The following is a 19,864-nucleotide window of genomic DNA, read 5'->3' on the forward strand; positions in this document are numbered from 1 at the left end:
TGCGTCTCGGCCCCGCTTCCGGAACGGGCTAGCGGAGTGCAAGTCTATGGTGTCGGCGGCGGCTTGGGTAGTTCCGTGGATAGCGTGGGGAGTGGCGTGGGCCCCTGCGCAGCGTGGGCGGGGCTACGCGGCGTGGGCCCCTCCGCGGCGTGGGCGGGGCGTTTTCCCCGCCGCGGTCTTCACCCGAGCTCCCTAGCTGGGTCAACTCTGCTGGACCGGTCCGGACGACAGGCTCTGATAGGCTTCGTCTTGAGCGGTGACCTCTTGACTGCCCGTCCCTTTGTACGTATTTAATTGTAGTCGTCAGCAATGAACCTTATAAGCAGCATAGTGTTTTGTGACCGACCTCCCTTGAAACGGTCTCCCACCCGCAAAACCTGGCCTTCCTCTGTGTCCATCTTTGGAATTCCCCAGGAATTGAGGCCATGATCTGGGTTTGCCGTGGGGACATGGTACAGTGTATACGTTTTATCCGACTATGGGTTTTGCTGAGACTATTATGAACCCAGACATTTGGTGCTAAATGGTGCTGTGATGTTACGTTTTTGGAATGAATCAGTGTGTCCTCGATTATTTATCAAGCACCTAAGGTATATAACGCTTTACTAGGTGCTATGAATGAGCCAGATATGTCATACCCTCTTATTACGGTCTAGTAAGGGAATTTACAGGGTAGGAAAGGGAACAGACAAGAAAGGAAATATACGTTAGTAAAAATACTATATGGCAAATAAAAAGTGTGTTGTGAAGAGAGAAAAAAATAAAGGACGGTGGGATAAAGACAGCATTCCTTTGGATGATCACTGTAGGACTCTAAGGCCACGTCACCTGAGCTAAAGGCCTAGGGGTGAAGACTTATTTAAACACCCCAATCTGTCCAGAATTTTAAAATTCTTAAAACTAAGGCCAAGTACCCATGTGAACTTTACAATACGTATGGACCACCTGCAGTACAGTGTATGAAAACTGTTAAAAACGTAAATTCCTGACCTCTAACCCACTGAATCAGAATATTTAGTCATTTAGGGATTAGAAACCTACATTTTTTTTAAACTTAGCAGGAGTGTTTAGGTACTGAAGATCACAACACTGAGGGTTCTAACCTGTCTCTGAACTCAGCTCTATCAGCTGCTCCTGAGTTACATTTATTCCTCTGGTACCCTTGTCATGCTCCATTGTTAGGCAGAGAGAAGAAGTATGTTTTACAGACCTCTGGGCTTTGGAAAAGTTTTTACTCTGCTTCATTCCCAACACATCCTGTAGTCAAATATTCTGTGCAATAACTATTAACAGGCTCCAGTATTTTGCCTTGACATGAGACAAAAACCCATAATCATATCATCACATATTTGGAAAACCTAGGTTCTTACCTAGAAAACAAGTGATGTCCATCACCCTGACAATATATATATTACAGCAGACCGCTGAGCTCTGTGGACGCCACATTGAACCATTATGTCCTTGATATTTAGGTGAGACTATATTTGTATATCCACACTTGAGTAATTATAGAGTTTCTCCTTGAGTTCTGAACTTATGGACATAGATATGGAAATGCCAAATGTCATACAAGCAGAGTACAGCCTTTTACCATGGAAGGGGTGCATGGAACTATACTATTGCAACATTCTTATATTTTTCATGAAGTGGTATAGTATTAAGACTATGTTAAGAATGCAACCACTAAAGAAAAAAATTAAAAACTGCAAAGCTATATAGCTGAAAAAACAATCACGTATTAAAATGGCATTCAGAGAAATACGCAATTAACCCAAAACCCAAAAGGAGGAAGGGAGAAAAACAAACAAACAAACAAACAAAACAGGAGAACTAAATATAACCACATCTGTAATTTCATTACATCCAAATGTAATTTTTATGTTTAAAAACTCCCCTTAAAAAGCAGATGTCAAAGTGATTGAAAAAAAACAAGGATTTAGCTATATGCTGATTATATAAGTACACTTTAAGTATAAAGACATAGGTTGCAAGTAAATAGATGGATATGCAAACAATAAGAAGACGTCAGAATTTGGTACTGGGGTTTGTTTATATCAGATAATATTAGATAGTGTAGACTTTAACATAGGAATTACTGGAGATAAAAAGGAAGCATTTTCATAATGATAAAAGGTATATCAATCATAATATCTTCATCAGGAAGGTATATCAATCAAATTTGTGTTCACCTAGTAACTGAGGTTAAAAATACAGGAAACAAAAATTAACAAAAAGACCACTGTACAAACAAGTAGGGGATTTTATGTCTTCATTCCGCAACTTACAGCATTAGACAAAAAAGTAAATCAACAAAGAAATAGAAGATCTGAACAACATTGTCAACTACCCTGACCTGATTAGTCTACAAGTGGAGCACTACCCCCCAAAACTGCAAATACACATCGTTTTCAAGTGCACATGGTAACTTTACCAAGATAGAACATATACTGGGTCATAAAACAAGTCTTATATTAAAAAAGTTTCAAATCATACATTTTTTTCTGACCATTGTGGAATTAAATTAGAAATCTATAACAACCAGATACTTAGAAAAATCTCCAGGTATTTGGAAATTAAATAACATGCTTCTAAATAAATAATTCAAAGGGTTAAAGCAGAAATCAAGAGGGAAATTGGAAAATTATTTGAACCGAATGATAATGAGAATGTAGTATATCAAACTGCAATATATCACTACACAACCTGAGAATGCTTAAAAAGGTTGACAACATCAAATCTGGGTATAAATATTAGATCAATCAGAACTGTTATCATTGTCAACAGGAGTGTAAAATGGTACCCAGCAGTTTTATAAAATTAGGTGTATACCACTCTATAATCCCTCAATTTCAATTTTAGGTATTTACTGAAGAGAAGAAAATATATTCACCAAAAGACTTGTACAAAGATATAGCCAAAAAACTAAAAGTGAGTCGGGTCCATCAACAAAGAATGGATGAACAAAAAGATGTGTTTCCACAATGAAATACTATTCCACAATTAAGGGAAAAATATATATATATATATTTATGTAACACCATTGATGAATATCAGAAACATTGTGGTGAGTGAAAGAAGTCTATGCAAAAGACCGCATACTGTAAATAATATTTGTAAGAAGTTCCAGACAAGGCAAAATTAATATATGTTGAAAACAGTGTTTGGGCATAGGGATTAAGACAGAGGATGAGAGAACTCAGGCATGAAAATAATGTAACTTGACAAGGATTAGGGTTACACAGGAGTCTTAGTTCAGACTGCTGTAATAAAATACCATCAACTGGATGGCTTAAACAGTAAACAATTATTTCTCACAGTTCTGGAAGATAGAACTTCCAGATCAGGGTGCCAGCGTGGTTGGGTTCTTAGTAGAGAGTGTGATCCCAGTTTACAGACGGCTGTCTTCATGGCATCTGCACATGGATGCTAATCCCACCATGGGGGCTCCACCCTCGTCACCTGATTGCTTCCCAAAGTCCCCACCTCCAAGCACCATCACATTAGCACTTCAGCAAATGAATGTGGGGCGTACAGACATTCAGTCATGGCAGCAGGTGTGTGCATTTCTCACACGCCATCCAATGGTACTCATAAGGTTTGTATTCTACTTCATGTGAGGTTTACCTCAAAAAATAAAACACCGTACGCAAACACTGAACTCTCGCTCTAGTTAAATGATATAACCGCTGACAGGAGTGAAATGTACAGGTACAAGTATACAGTCATTGAAAGATTCTTAGCTGTAGTAGTATGGGTATTCACTGAACAATTCAACTTTTATGTATGTTTGAATTTTTTCATAATGTGGAAAAGATCTATACGCACATCACTAAATCAAGTTTTTAAAATTTTGTTTTGACATAAATAATGTCGACTATAAATTGTAAGTATACATAGTAGAAATTTTAAATTGCCCCTCAATTTAAAAATGTCAGTGAAATATTGATAGTGTTATTTGAGATAAGCTGAATTAATGCTCCATTTAGATTCCTGAATCTCTGCTTGAAGTAAGAAAGTTTAAAAACCCTTGTATAGATATAGGATTTTTTTAAAAAACGCCAAGTTTAAATAATACACCCTCCAAGTAGGTTAAGTAATATTTTACCCAGAGTTCTAGTCTTTTGTTCCTTAAAGTAGAAAAATATAATCTTTAATTGAAAATGGGATATATGATTTTTTTTTTACATTTATTTTACTAACAAGCAAGATCTCTGTGCTTCTCTGAAAGAGAGTTAAAAATTGTACCCTCTAGGGCTTCCCTGGTGGCGCTCCGCCTGCCGATGCAGGGGACACGGGTTCGTGCCCCGGTCCGGGAGGATCCCACATGCCGCGGAGCGGCTGTGCCCGTGAGCCATGGCCGCTGAGCCTGCGCGTCCAGAGCCTGTGCTCCGCAACAGGAGAGGCCACAACAGTGAGAGGCCCGCGTACCGCAAAAAAAAAAAAAAAAAATTGTACCTCTATATCTTCTTTCTATAGGTTTTCAAAATGGGTACAGGTGTACCTCGGAGATATTGTGGGTTCAATTCCAGACCAGTGCTATAAGCAAATATCACAATAAAGCAAGTCACATGAATTTTTTGGTTTCCCAGTGCATATAAAAGTTACGTTCATACTATAGTTTAGTCTGTTGTGTGCAGTAACATTATGCCTAAAAAGTGTACATTACTTAAAAAATATTTTATTGCTAAAAAGCGCTAATCATCATCTGAGCTTTCAGTGAGTGGTCATGTTTGTGCTGGTGGAGGGTCTTGCCTGGATGTTGGTGGCTGCTGACTGATCAGGGTGGTGGATGCTGAAAGCTGGGGTGGCCGTGGCCATTTCTCCGTAAAGACAGCAATTAAGTTTGGCACATGAGTTGACTCTTCCTTTCACCTGAACACTTAGAGGCTGTTAATTAGCCCAATTTCAATATTGTTGTGTCTCAGGGAATAGAGAGGCCTGAGGAGAGGGAGAGAGATGGGGGAACAGCTGGTCAGTGGAGCAGTCAGGACACACACAACATTTATAAAGTTCTCTGTCTTACATGAGTGTGGTTTGTGGTGCCCCAAAGCAATTACAATAGTAACATCAAAGATCACTGGTCACAGATCCTCATAACAAATATAAAAATAATGAAAAAGTTTGAAATGTCACGAGAATTATCAAACTGTGTTACAGAGACAGGAAGTGAGCAAATGCTGTTGGAAAAATGGTGCCAGTAGACTTGCCCAACACACGGGTGCCACAGATCTTCAATTTGTAGAAGTGCGGTATCTGCGAAGCACAGTAAAGTGAAGTGCAATAACATGAGGTATGCCTGCTTTAAAACGTAATTCTCTTAATAATTACATTCTCGTTGCAGTAATTGAGCTAGTTCTATATTGGGTTACAAAATAGTAAATATGTACCACATTGGGTTACATTATAGTAAATATCACAACATCTATGTATTTATATATGTCTAAGGGAAAGCCTTTAAAGATATAGATCTGATATAGATTTGATGACGTTTGCTACTTTAGGTTTGATACTGTTTAAATTTTTTTCCATTGACAATTTTTACTAGTTTAAATTTTTAAAAAATTTTTAAGTCCTGTTTTTTAAGGTAATAAGATATTTGATAAAACAAGAGATAGTAAAACTCCACAGATGACTTAGTTTTCTAAAATAATTGCAAGAGTAAAAGAATCTATGAGTCAAATATATCTAAAAAGCATATTAACTTATGACAGCTTATATTTATCTTGATTCAATAAACAAGCTGCTATTTTATACATACACTAATTATAATATTAAAAATTATTGTTAACAATTTAGGAATGATACTGTTATTGTCCTAAGCTTTAAGGTATGTGAAATAAGACTTGCTAATTGGGGAGTGGAGAGGATAGTCCACCAATTTAGTTGTTTCATAAAGTAGATTCTGCATAATAATTAAGTCTGTGGTTGTGCAGTTTTTGGTTGATGTAGCATTTTAATCCCTCATGTAGAGGCAGATGGGAAAGGTTAAGACAGTGATTGCTACCTAACCCCCTAAGTTATGTGGTACTGCTTTCAGAGGGTAGAACCTGTGTAAACATGATGTCAAAATCTAACACTATAGTATGTATTTAGAGCAAATTCCATCCATATTTGGACATATAGCTGTTATCTTAATTTTTTTGGTTGTTGAGTACATCTTTTTTAAGCAGTTGTGATTATATTTTTGAAATAACATTTTTTTTTTTTTTTTTTTTTTTTTTTTTTGGTTTATGGGCCAGTTTTATTTGTGTTGAATGGAATAACATTTTTTTTTTTTTTTTTTTTTTTTTTTTTGCGGTATATGGGCCTCCCACTGCTGTGGCCTCTCCCGTTGCAGAGCACAGGCACTGGACGCGCAGGCCCAGCGGCCATGGCTCACGGGCCCAGCTGCTCTGCGGCATGCACGATCCTCCTGAACCGGGACACGAACCCGTGTTCCCTGCATCGGCAGGCGGACTCCCAACCACTGCGCCACTAGGGAAGCCCCTGAAATAACATTTTTATCAAAAATAATACATGCTAATTATTTTTTAAATTCAGACAAGTACAAAGAAAATGTTAAAAATCAACCACTATCCTTTATTCAGTAAAATGCTTTGTTAACAGATGAACCCCACTCTCTCTGCAAACATACAGGTTGAAAGATATCTAGGTAAATAGCTAGAAAAAGTATACAGATATATAATAAAAATATGATCATATTAAAATTATATTTAAAATATTAAGTTTACTTTATCTGAGTTTAACAGAAGACAAATGAACTGAAATGAAAATGAAATAATTTCCAAATTTCTGACTGTAAGATGATAAACATTTCTTTACCACATGCTATATTGCTCCTTAATTATAACTCTTAGATTAAGAGAAAACATTAGGTTGGAGTTATTATAAGGTATATATTCTTGAAATGTTTTAATTTTCGTAAAATTGGTGCCATGCTATGATGAGAAATTTAACACACTTCCTCCCTCCTTATTCCTCTCCCCTCCAACTTCTGTTAGTGTATTGGAATAGTCCCTACTCAAGGAATTAATCTCTTGGTGAAGCCCACTTTAATTCTTTTAAAACAATAAAGTAAAAATTATAAGAAAAGTAAAAATTGTAAGACCCTCACAATCCTATTAACCATCATACTAGATGTCCTTACTCATGACATAGAAAAGGGGAGGGGGGGAAGGCATATATAGATGGAGAATAAAAAAAACTTGTCTTTTTTCACAGATGACATGATAGTCTATGTAGAAAATCCCAAAAACTCAACAAAAAAATATCCTGGAACTAATGAACAATTATAGCCAGATTACAGGATACCAAGTTAATATACAAAAGTCAATTGCTTTCAAATTGGAATTTGAAATAAAAAATACATCATTTTTATTAGCACCAAAATAAAAAAGAGAGGAAGGAGGCAGGCAGACATAGGTATAAATTTGAAATAAAAAATACATCATTTTTATTAGCACCAAAATAAAAAAGAGAGGAAGGAGGCAGGCAGACATAGGTATAAGTTTGAAATAAAAAATACATCATTTTTATTAGCACCAAAAAAAAAAAAAGAGAGGAAGGAGGCAGGCAGACATAGGCATAAATTTGAAATAAAAAATACATCATTTTTATTAGCACCAAAAAAAAAAAGAGAGGAAGGAGGCAGGCAGACATAGGTATAAATTTAACAAAATATGTGCAAGATCTATACTAAGAAAACTACAAAATTGTTGAAAGAAATACAAATGTAAATAAATGGAGAGATATTCCATGTTCACAGATTGGAAGACTCAATATTTTAAAGATGTCAGTATTTCCCAATTTGGTATTCAACACAATTCCTATCAAAATCCCAGCAAATTATTTTGGGTATCAACAAACTGGTTCTAAAGTTTATAGAAAGACAAAAGAGTAGCCAACACAATATTGAAGAATAAAGTTGGAGAACTGTCACTACTAGGCTTCAAGACTTACTGTATATCTGTAGTAATCAAGACAATATGGTATTGGTGAAAGAAGAGATAAATAGATCAATTGAACAGTAGAAAATCCAGAAATAGACCGTGTTCCCTGCAATTGCCCTGCAAGGCAATTCAAAAGAGCATAGATAACCTTTTCCGCAAAAGGTACTGGAATAACTGGATATCCAGTCACAGAACTTAGACCTTTTACAAAAATTAAAATGGATCATAGACCTAAATGTAAAATGCAGAACTCTAAAATGTCTAGAAGATAACATAAGAGAAACAGAGGTGACCTTAGGTTTGGTGATGTATTTAGATACAACACCAAAGGCATGATCCATGAAAGAAAAAGATAAGTGTGACTTCATCAAGATCGAAAACTTCTGCTCTACATAAAGACACTGTTGAGAGAATGAAAAGCCAAGTCACTGGGAGAAAATATGTGCAAAATGCATGTCTGATAAAAGACTTGTATTCAGAATATACAAAGAACTCTTGAAAGTCAGCAACTAAAAAAATTCAAAAAGAGGCAAAAGATCTGCACAAGATACCTCACCAAAAAAGGTATACAGATGGCAAATACGAAAAAGTGCTCAATATCACGTCATCAGGCAATTGCAAATTAAAACAATGAGATGTGCCTATTAGAATCGCTAAAATCCAAAATACTGACAGCAAGTGCTAATGAGGATGTGGAGCCACGGGAGCTCTCATGCATTGCTGGTCGGTGTGCAAAATGGTGCAGTCACTTTGGAAGACACTTGGGCATTTTTTACAAAGCTAAACATAATCTGACTATAATATCCAGCAGTCACGCTCCCTGGTGTTTAACCCAAATGAGTTGAAAACGTACACAGGGATTTTTATAACAGCTTTATTCATCATTGTGAGATGTGGAGGCAACCAAGGTGCCTTTCAGTAGATGAACAGATAAACAAATCTGTGATACATCCATAGAATAGAATGTTGTCCAGTGTTTTTTTAAAAAAAAAAAAAGAGCTATCAAGCCGTGAAAAGACGTGAAGGAACCTTAAATGCGTATTTCTCGGTGAAAAAAGACAATCTGAAAAGGCTGCACACTGTATGCTTCCAGCTATGACATTCTGGAAAAGGCAAGACTGTAAAGACAGGAAAGAGTTAGTAGTTACCTGGGGTATGGGGACAGAGAAGAAGGAATGTCTAGGTGTAGCATGGGATTTTGAGTGCCTGCAAACGATTGTGAATGAACCACAATGGTGGCTACATGATGGTATACATTTGTCAAGACTCATAGAACTGTACAACACAAAGAGTGATACCTCGTGTAAGTGATGGACTTTGGTTAATAATGTATTCATCAATAGTAACAGATGTACAAGTTGTGAACAATAGGGGAAACTGCAGAGGGAGTGGGAGGGGGAGGGTGTAGTCGTTTTCTGTACTTTATATTCAATGTTTTCTGTAAACCTTAAACAGTAAAGTGAGTGAAAATAAAAAATAAGACTAGGAAATGGGAAGAAACTAGTCATTCTGCTGTTTTCTTTATGCTTTATCAAAACCACTGTTAAACAACACTGAGTGTCCTGTGCTCTTTCCCTCTACTACCGGTCAGTCTTTTCTTCCCCCAAGATGATAAGAAGTCTGGCACCTCTCCCAAGACAAAGTGGATGAGATGACTTTGATCCCAAACCTAGCTATAACCAGTTGACTTATTTCAAGAAGGCAAGGGGTTCTGACCTTTTCATTGCATTCCCTGGGGCTTAAATGATGGAGCATGATGACATTCAATTGCGCTTTCTTTACATCGAGCCGTGGAGGGTGTTAGGGGCTGAATTGTGTCTCCCCAAAACTTACATGTAGAAGTCTTAAGCCCCAGGACTTAGAATGTGATTGTATTTGGGGATGGGGCCTTTAAAGAGGTAATTAAGTTAAAATGAGGTAATTATTGTGGGCCCTATTCCAGTGTGCCTGATGTTCTTGTAAGAAAAGGAAGTTTGGACCCAGGTGCAGAGGGAAGGTGGTATGAAGATACAGTGAGAAGACAGCCATCTGAAGTTAAAGAGAGCAGTCTCACAAGAACCCTTCCCTGCTGACATCTTGATCTCAGAATTCCGGCCTCCAGAATTGTGAGAAAATAAATTTCTGTATAAGCCATCCAGTCTGTGGTGCTTTGTTATGGCAGCTCTAGCAAATTGGGGCAAGTTTTTATTGCCTTTTTTTCTTCCTGTTTTCTAAAAGAAATATACAAGCAAGTATAATTTTTGGACACAGTAACATCGCAAGAATATAAAAACCATTAAGTGTTGTTTACTATTGTTGCACTGTAGAATTAACCTTTTAGGAAGATGTTTATAGAGCTTTGTGAAAATTTATATTGAGAAAGATTGCAGATTTTAAACTATGTTTTCAAAATTATTTCTTGATCAAATTTCCTTGTCAAGTAGTTTTATTTTTTTTAAAGGTTCTTATAGACAGTACATTTCCTGAGTTCACACATGTTTGAATATATCTGTCTTTATATTTTAGTGAAATGGGTGGGTATAAAATTGTCACTTTATTATTTTTAAAAATTTGGCTGAAATTAATTACTCCATTATATCCTAGCACTAAGTGTTACTAAGGAGAAATTTGACACTGGCTTGAAATATTCCCATCTTACTTTGTCCTCTCTGTGCGATTAAAGAATTCTTTCTCTATTCCTGAAATTCAATGGCAAACAACTCTCAATAAAAACTGATATTCTGTATAATTTTTTACATAGACTATTTGATTCTTCAGGGAAATTTTGTAGTAAGTTTTCTGCTTGGTCTGCTGGGGTATCTGTTTAAGGAAATGACCTTTTGTTAGCTTTTCTTCTTTCTTTATATATCATATTTTCTTAATTGTTTTACCTTGCTTGTTCCTCTGTTCACTGTGATTAGCTCAAGCCTTTTTGTACTTTATTATTTCAGTTTTTAACTCTTTATTCTGTTTCTTGCTGTTTCTAATTCATTCCCTGATATTATTTTGTTCTCAATTTTTTTCTTTAGTAGTACAGTTTTGTCTTTTTTATTCTGTTTTTAAAATGTTACTGACGAGTAATTATTTTCTGGAGTTCATGTCCTTATTAAGGTTCTTTTGTCACAAAAAGTTGTAGAGAGTTTCCTTCTGTTTCTTTGAGACATCTTAAGATGTCTTCTTATGCTATCTTCATATCTCCTTGTATTTACCTTTCAGTAGTATGCTTGTATAATTTAAATTTAAACAATCCTTTAAAAACATTTACTATAAAAAATTTAAAGCCACAAAAATACAGGGAGAAGACAGCCATCTTTTCATCTTGCGTATGCAGGACATAGGCTACTCTGCTTGACTTGCCCTTTGTTCTCTATAGTGCGGCCTAGTTTTCCTCAGTGTCCTTCATACTCAGAGTCCTGATTGTTTCCTTAGAACTGCAGCTCGGAAGATGAGGATCGCTCCTGTTGCCTTCTCTGTAGCCTGAGGATGCAGGGAAATGGCATAGGCCTGGCTCCAGCTATGTTTCCTTTGCTTAAGGATATGGATTCTGTTTTCTCCTCTAACCCAGTGCCCTATCTTAATATTCGCTTGGCCCAAAGTGCACCCAGTTATTGTGTGGGTGATCCCTTGCTCTCAGACTGTTCTTCCAACCCACACAGGTCTTATAGCTCTTCTGCCCCTCCAGAGCGTCTTGCTGTAGATACTTTTACTCCTGAAGATTTTGTTACCGAGCCCAAGCTCATACTGCTCACCACATGACAGGCCAATAAATTGAGAGATGAGTTGTTGGGATAAGAAATAATGACTTTATTCAGAAGGCCAGCAGACTAAGAAGATGGTGGACTAGTGTCCAAAAGACCCATCTTGCCCAGGTTTGGGTGCTAGTTTCTTTTATGGAACAGAGAGGTGGGAGGTGAGGAGGTAAAATTAAAAAGATAAGTTGTTGCAAATATTTCCTGGTTTCTGCCAGACTCCAAGGGGGTGAGTCAGTTTCTTCTTTCCTGCAACCATTCACAGGTGGGACTGGTCAGGATGCTTCCTGTGAGCTGAAAAAAGGGATTTTAGCTTAATGTTCAGGCATAGGAGGTGGCGTTCCCGGAGATGGGCTGTTATGCATGTTTAACAAAGGTTAAAGTAAAAGAAATACATCCAATATGGAGTCAGGTTTGTTCTTCCCTATTACAATTTCTTTTTGAATTTTACCTGAGCTTCCTATTCAACCCTCCAACTACTTTTCTCCAAAGTAAGAAATAATTGTGGAAATTCTCAACATTTCATTCCCTCTCTTTCTGGAGCTTAGGGTTAAGGCTAGGAAGCTATGCCAAGCCATGCCAGAATATATTTTTTTCTTTTTTCACTACTTATTGAAGTCTGTGGCATGAAGTTGTATGCTTTTCCTTGTTTGGTTCTTGCTTTTGAAATTTTCGCTGTGCTAATAATTATTGTTACCTCTACTAATTGATGCAATAGAAGTAATTTAACCCTTAAGAAGGTAACTGTTCTAGCCTATGATATTACACCAATTAACATGGGACAATACTAGGAATAATGGTGAGAAAACAGAACAGTAGTAAAAATCGCCAAGCCAGAAGGATTGTTAAAGGACAAAGAGTTCAATTGCCCATGTTTACAGATAGAAATGGAAGGAAGTGTGGAGGATTATAAATGCAGAGTCCTGGCCTTTGAGCCAAGCTTCCTAACTCCCAGGAAAGAATTCTTTTTGCATTTTCTCTCTCTCTACTGCCCCATAGTGAATCCTCAGATTGTTACTTTCTAGCTGTTTTAAGAAATGAGAAATTTAACACTTAGCCCTTAGGTTAGTTCAACCCAACCTAAGGATTAAGTACCAAGGAAGGACATAATTTATTCACTGCACAAGAGGACCTCTATTTACCCACAACATCCGGCTCCCTCCATTACAGCTGGTGTTGACTCAGTGGATTATAATATCTCCTCCCTTTCTATTATTCATAATGCATACCACTTAAGACTGATAGTGCTATTAAGAGCTCTGTCAAAGGGGTTGAATATACCAGATGAAGAAGGATTACTGGTTTGGTCAAGCATGTATAAGAACTTCAGCTTCCAGCCATGATGGAGAAACTGGAAAAAGACATGTCCTCCCATTGTTTAAAAAAAATGAAACTGGACAAAATATGTGAAATAACCACTTTCAAACACTGAGTCTTAAAATCACGCCAGCCTTCTGCCTGAAGGGCACTGTCTAAAGCAAAGCTTCAGGGTTGAGGGGAGGATCCCTTGCAGTGGTCTTGAGTTCAGGAGATAATTATTAGGGATCAAGAAGTCTGAGATGCTGGAATTTCTGGGGCAGAGCAGCATAGAGGAGGGAGCTAAATGGAGAAAGAGCTGTAGAAATCTTCAGGGTTCTCTGTGAGTCTGTTGATAAAAACTAAGCTATGCTAACATAAGGTAAAACTCCACCAGGCTGGGCTAACAATGACCAGGTGCCCTCAGATGAATCATTCCCAGAGGACACAAGATCTAGGAAACATGCAAGTTCTGACCAGCCAAATGGGGAATCTTTGTCAACTATATGGAACATTTAATAGAAATCTCAGAAGGGTGATACCTTAGTAATAGTACTAAATGAGCCATAGAGTAAACACAGAGAAGAAGAGAGGGAAGGAAGAAGCAGTCGAAGCCAGACAGGAGTTGACAGTGTTCCTGTCAGCAATAACAGGGAGTTAACAATGAGTTACTTTGAAACAATTATTAAAAATACGGGGCTTCCCTGGTGGCGCAGTGGTTGGGAGTCTGCCTGCCAATGCAGGGGACACGGGTTCGAGCCGTGGTCTGGGAAGATCCCACATGCCGCAGAGCAACTAAGCCCGTGTGCCACAGCTACTGAGCCTGCGCGACTGGAGCCTGCGCTCCGCAACAAGAGAAGGCCACGACAGTGAGATGCCCGCACACCGCGATGAAGAGTGGCCCCCGCTCGCTGCAACTAGAGAAAGCCCTCGCACAGAAACGAAGACCCAACACAGCCAAAAATAAATAAATTTATAAAAAAATAAAAATATGGTCAAGGGACTTCCCTGGTGGTGCAGTGGTTACGAATTCCACCTGCTGGTGCAGGGGACTTGGGTTTGATCCCTGGTCTGGAAAGATCCCACATGCCGCGAGCAACTAAGCCAGTGGGCCACAACTACTGAGCCTGTGCTCTGGAGCCCGCGAGTCACAACTACTGAGCCCTCGTGCCACAACTACTGAAGCCTTCGAGCCATGACTACTGAGCCCACGTGCAGCAGCTACTGAAACCCGTGCACCTAGAGCCTATGCTCTGCAACAAGAGAAGCCACTACCATGAGAAGGTAGCACACTGCAATGAAGAGTAGCCCTCACTCACTGCAACTAGAGAAAGCCCGCACACAGCAACAAAGGCACAACTCAGCAAAAGGATTCAAAGAAAAACATCATGAAAAGATCAGTGGAAGGTATTATAACAAGATCCAAACAGAACTTTACAGCTGAAAAATACAGTATCTTAAATAATAAATTTACAGTATAAGGATAGCATCCAATGAAAACTTAAGAATATCAGTAAATGTGAGCACATAGCAACAGAAACTACCATAATAGAAAAACATAAAGAAAAAAAATTCAAAAGAACCAAATTTTAGTGACCTGTAGGCAGTAAATTTTAACAACTAGCTCCATGGGGGAAAAAAGACTTGATTTATATAGCATAGGCCAATTTTTATGATGTAAATACACTATTGTTGATTTCAAGGTACCAATGTGACATCACTGAACACAAAATTTTCCAAATTTGATTAATTATAAACCAACACACACATCCAATAAGCTAAACAAAGAAACAAACAAATAACCAAGCTGAAGAAACAGAAAAACACAGCAAAGTGTATCATTATCATAATCAAATTTTTGAAAATCGTGATTAAAAAGATCATCTTAAAAGTAGCCAAAGGAAGCAATACACAGAAACAAAGACCAAGAGCAAGCATTTCATCTAAAACCGATCACATCTTTAAACTACTGGTGCTGGTTGGGGGAGTGAACCTAGAATTCTAAACTCATTGGAAATGTCCTTCAGAACTGAAGGATTAAGATTTCTACCTTACAAAGCTAGAAAATGAGAGAATATCAACTCCAAAGTACAAGGAAGAAAAAATAAAGATGAGTTAAAATTAATAAACCAAGGGTCGGCAAACCACAGCTCGCAGGCAAAATCTGGCTCACCACTTGTTTTTGTAAATAAAGTTTTATTTGAACATAGTTCCACTCATTCATTTACTTGTTGTCTAGTGCTGCCTTAGAGATCATATGGCCGAAAAACCTAAAATATTTATTTGGCCACGAACAGAAAACATTTACCACCTTTTTAAGTAGAAAATAGAGATAAATCAATGAAACCAAAGGATTCTTTGGAAAATCAATAAAATTGGTAAATCTATACCTAAGATGATAAAAAAAAGAAAAAAATACAAATTTCTAATACCAAGAATGAAAGAGAAGACATCACTATCAATCCTACAGACATTAAAAGGATAAAAAGAGAATAGTACAAATAAATTTATGCTGTTAAATTTGGTAACTTAGAAGCAATGGACAAATTCTTTGTAATATAAAAATTGATAGGAAATCTGAATAGCCATGTATATAGTAAACTGAATTCATAATTAAAAATCTTTCTACAAGGAAAACTCCCAGCCCAAATGTCTTCCCTGGTGGATTTTACCAAACATTTTTTTTTTAATTTATTTATTTTATTCATTTATTTTTGGCTGCATTGGGTCTTTGTTGCTGCATGCGGGCTTTCTCTAGTTGTGGTGATTGGGGGCTACTCTTCGTTGCGGTGCGCGGGCTTCTCATTGCGGTGGCTTCTCTTGTTGCTGAGCACGGTCTCTATGCGCGCGGGCTTCAGTAGTTGGGGCTCATGGGCTCTAGAGCGCAGGCCCAGTAGTTCTGGCACACAGACTTAGTTGCTCCACGGCATGTGAGATCTCCCTGAACCCCCCTGCATCGGTAGGCGGATTCTTAACCACTGCGCCACCAGGGAAGCCCTACCAAACATTTTAAGAAGAAAAAAATAATAATATTCACAAACTCTTTCAGAAAATAAAGAAGAAGGAACCCTTTCCAACTCAATTTTTGAAGTTAACATCACTCTTATACCAAAACCAGACAAATACGTCAAAGAAAAAAAACCTGCACACCAATATCTCTCAGGAACCTAGATGCAAAAATCATTAATAAACTATTAACAAACTGAATCTAACTATGTGTAATAAGCATAATATATTATGACCAAGTGGAATTTTTCTTGGGAGTGCCAGGTTGACTTAACATATGAAAAATTAATGTAACTCAACCTTAACAGAATAAAGAAGGGGAAAATAAGTTTTCCTGCTTCGGGAGGAGAAGAAAAGGTGAATTTGACAAAATTTAGTCTGCAATTATTACAAAAACTTGCACCAAAATAGGAATAAAAGGCAACTGATAAAAGACATTTTTCTACAAAATATGTACAGCTAACATCACAGTCAACAGAAAAGATTGAATCCATATTCCCTAAGATCAGGCTCCATCCCCATCACTTTTATTCAGCCTTGCACAAGAAGTCCTTGCCAGGCTAGCCAGTACAAAGAAAGCAAGACAGCAATAAAAGGCTTTTTTTTGTCTTGGAAACAAAAATGTTCATTTGTTTTATTTGCAGATGACATGATTGTGTGTAGAAATTCCTAAGGAATCTCCAGAACTTACGTTAGAGCTAATGAGTGAATTAAGAAGGCCACAGGATGCAAGGTCAGTATACAACACCACTTGTATTCGTACATACTGAAAAATTAGAAAATGAAAATTTTAAATACCATTATATTTATATACTGTCATCGAAATCATGAAATATTTAAGGATAAATTTAACAAAATATTTGCAAAACCTATTCACAGAATACTATAAAAAAATCGGTGAGAGAAATTAAAGTTGTAAAGAAAAATATCGTGTTCATGGATTGAAAGACTCAATATTGTTAAGTTGTTAGTTCTCCCCAAATTAATAGATGCAATGCCAATCCCAATCAAAATCCCAGCTAGCTATTTTGTAGAACTTGACACGCAGATCCTAAAATGTATTGGGCTGGCCAAAAAGTTCTTTTGGTTTTTAAGTAAAAATAAAAGACACATTTTTCATTTTCACCAAGAACTTTATTGAACCACGTAGTCACCATTTTGTTCCACTACCTTCTGCCATTTTTCAGGCAACTTCATAATTCCACCTTCCCAAAACTTTTCATCTTTTTGAGCAAAGAACCATTCCAGGTGCCTTTTCCAGGGAATTGAAATTTTTTCCATTAAGAGAATTTTGTAAATACAAAATAAAAGGAAATCAGAGGTGCAATGTCTGGTGAATACGGTGGATGAATCGGAACTTCCCAGCCAAGCAGGAACAGTTTTTGCCTGGTCATCAAAGTAACATGCAGTCTTGTGTTATCCTGATGGAAGATTACGTTTTCTGTTGACTAATTCTGGATGCTTTTTGTCCAGTGCTGCTTTCACTTGGTCTAATTGGGAGCAGTAGCTGTTGGAATTCATCGTTTGGTTTTCTGGAAGGAGCTCATAATAGAGGACTCCCTTCCAATCCCACCACGTACACAACATCACCATCTTTGGATGAAGACTGGCCTTTGGTGTGGTTGGTGGTGGTTCAACTTCCCCCATGATCTCTTCCGTTCCACGTTATTGTACAGTATCCACTTTTCATCGCCTGTCACAATTTGTTTTAAAAATGGAACGTTTTCATTACGTTGAAGTAGAGAATAACATGCGGAAATACGGTCAAGCAGGTTTTTTTCGCTTAACTTACGTGGAACCCAAACATCAAAGTGATAAACATGACCAAGCTAGTGCGAATGATTTCCAGTGCTTGGTTTGGATACTTTGAATATGTCGACTATCTCCCGTGTGGTATAACGTTGATTGTTCTCAATTACTCTATTTGATCACTATCAACTTCAACTGGTCTACCCGACCGTGGAGCACTGTCCAGTGAGAAATCTCCAGCACAAAACTTCGCAAACCACTTTTGACATGTTCAGTCAGTCACAGCACATTCTCCGTACGTGGCACAAATCTTTTTTCTTTTGCGTTTCAGTTGTGTTCTTATCTTTCTTGAAATAAATAAAGCATAATATGCGGAAAATGCTGCTTTTTTTCCATATTCGATATTAAAATGGCTACACAAAAATTCACCAATTTGGATGTTTTTTTTTAAATGCACGTTTATATGACAGCTATCACAGTACAATCTAACAAAATTGTTTCAAATGAAGTTAAAGACAACTAAGGGCAAAAAACCAAACAAACTTTTCGGCCAACCCAATATAAGGAAATGCAGAGGACATACTGTAGCCAAAATAATTTTAAAACAAGAACACATTTGGAGGATCTCAAGACTTATAGAATGAGAGTAATCAGGACAAGTCTAAGTTTTGATAAGCAGATAAAAGGAATAAAATAAGGGGTCCAGAAATATGCCCACACAAATATGGTCAATTGATGTTCAAGAAAGGGGCCAAGGGGAACGGATCGTCTTTTTAAGGAAAGGTGCTGGTGCATTTAGGTATCTATCTAGGAAAAAAGAAACCTCAGTACTTCTCTCTTATCATATACAAAAATTAACATGAAAAGGATCATAGGCCAAAATATAAATATTAAAACTATAAGGTTTCTAGAAAAAAACATAGGGGAAAATTTTTGTGATCTCAGTATAGGCAGAAATTTTAGATAGGTACCAAAAAGCTATACCTATAAAAAATCATTGATGAATTAGACTTCATCAAAATTTTAAATGTTTGCTCTTCAAAGGACACTTAAGAATACAAAAAGGCAAGTCACAGACTCAGAAAATATACTAACAATGCATGTATTTGGCAAAAGACATACAGAGCGTATACAAAGAACTTTATAACTCAATAATTGAAGACAACCCAACTTTATAAAAAGAGGGAAGCAAATTAATTAAACATTTAACAATATATATGAATGACCAATAAGCATATGAAAAGATGCTTAACAGTAGTAGTGAACAGGAAAATGCAAATTAAAATCATCATAATGGATAACATGAATGACAACACCAAATATGAAAGATATGACTCAGCTGGAACTCTCATTGATTGCTCTGGGAAAATAAAATGGTAAGGCCATTCTAGAAAATACTTTGTCTGCTTTATATAAAGTTAAACATCTATTTACCCTGAAACCCAGCCATCTACTTCTAAGTATTTACCAAGAGAAATGAGAACATTTGTACACACTTCTTATACACATACTTTCGGAGCAGTCTTACTCAAAATAATTAAAAACTGGAAACAAGCTGTGGCCATCAACAGGAGAATGGTAAATAGAGGAGTAGTCACACAAAGGAATAGTACTCAGGAGCAAAAATGAATGAGCTACTGATAGATGCAAAAGCATGAACAGATTTTAACAATGTTATGATGAAGGAAAAAAGCACATACTTAAATACAGGCACAAAAGAGTACATACTGTATGATTTCGTTTATATGAAATTCTAAACATCAAAACTGATCTCTAATGATAGAGAGCAGATGAGTGGTTGCCCGGGGCAACAGCTGGGCATGGGGTTATCTGTAAATAGGCACTAGGGTACCTCTGGGAGATGATGGAAATGTTATGCAACTTGATTGTTCTGGTGGCTGCCTGGGAGTTTATATTTTTGAAACTCATTGAAAACTGGTGCACTTTAAAGGGTGCATTTTATTGAGTGTAAATCATACCTCAATACAGTCTTTTAAAAAACTCTTCTTTAAATAAATAAAACTTCTGTTTGAACCTTGAAACAAATGTTCAAATTTCTTTAATTAGAGAACATTTAGGAATGCTAAAAGAAGGGTTTGCTTATTTCTATCAGCAGTATCTAAGAAAGAAACAAGA

The 19,864-nt window shown here is 37.0% G+C and overlaps 1 long non-coding RNA gene across 3 annotated transcripts in view; it reads left to right on the forward strand.

The window, feature by feature from the left end:
- The first annotated feature begins 24 nt into the window (after positions 1–24).
- Positions 25–19,864, forward strand: part of LOC112412708 (uncharacterized) — a 110,804-nt gene continuing 90,964 nt past the window's right edge. For all 3 annotated transcript variants that reach the window (XR_003005851.1, XR_003005849.1, XR_003005850.1), the window contains exons 1-3: positions 25–282; positions 5,158–5,290; positions 16,624–16,712. This is a non-coding gene — a long non-coding RNA (uncharacterized LOC112412708). The remainder of the gene's footprint in view (positions 283–5,157; positions 5,291–16,623; positions 16,713–19,864) is intronic.

This window comes from Neophocaena asiaeorientalis, unplaced genomic scaffold (assembly GCF_003031525.2).
Source record: "Neophocaena asiaeorientalis asiaeorientalis breed wild unplaced genomic scaffold, Neophocaena_asiaeorientalis_V1.1 scaffold191, whole genome shotgun sequence".
NCBI lineage: Eukaryota > Metazoa > Chordata > Mammalia > Artiodactyla > Phocoenidae > Neophocaena > Neophocaena asiaeorientalis.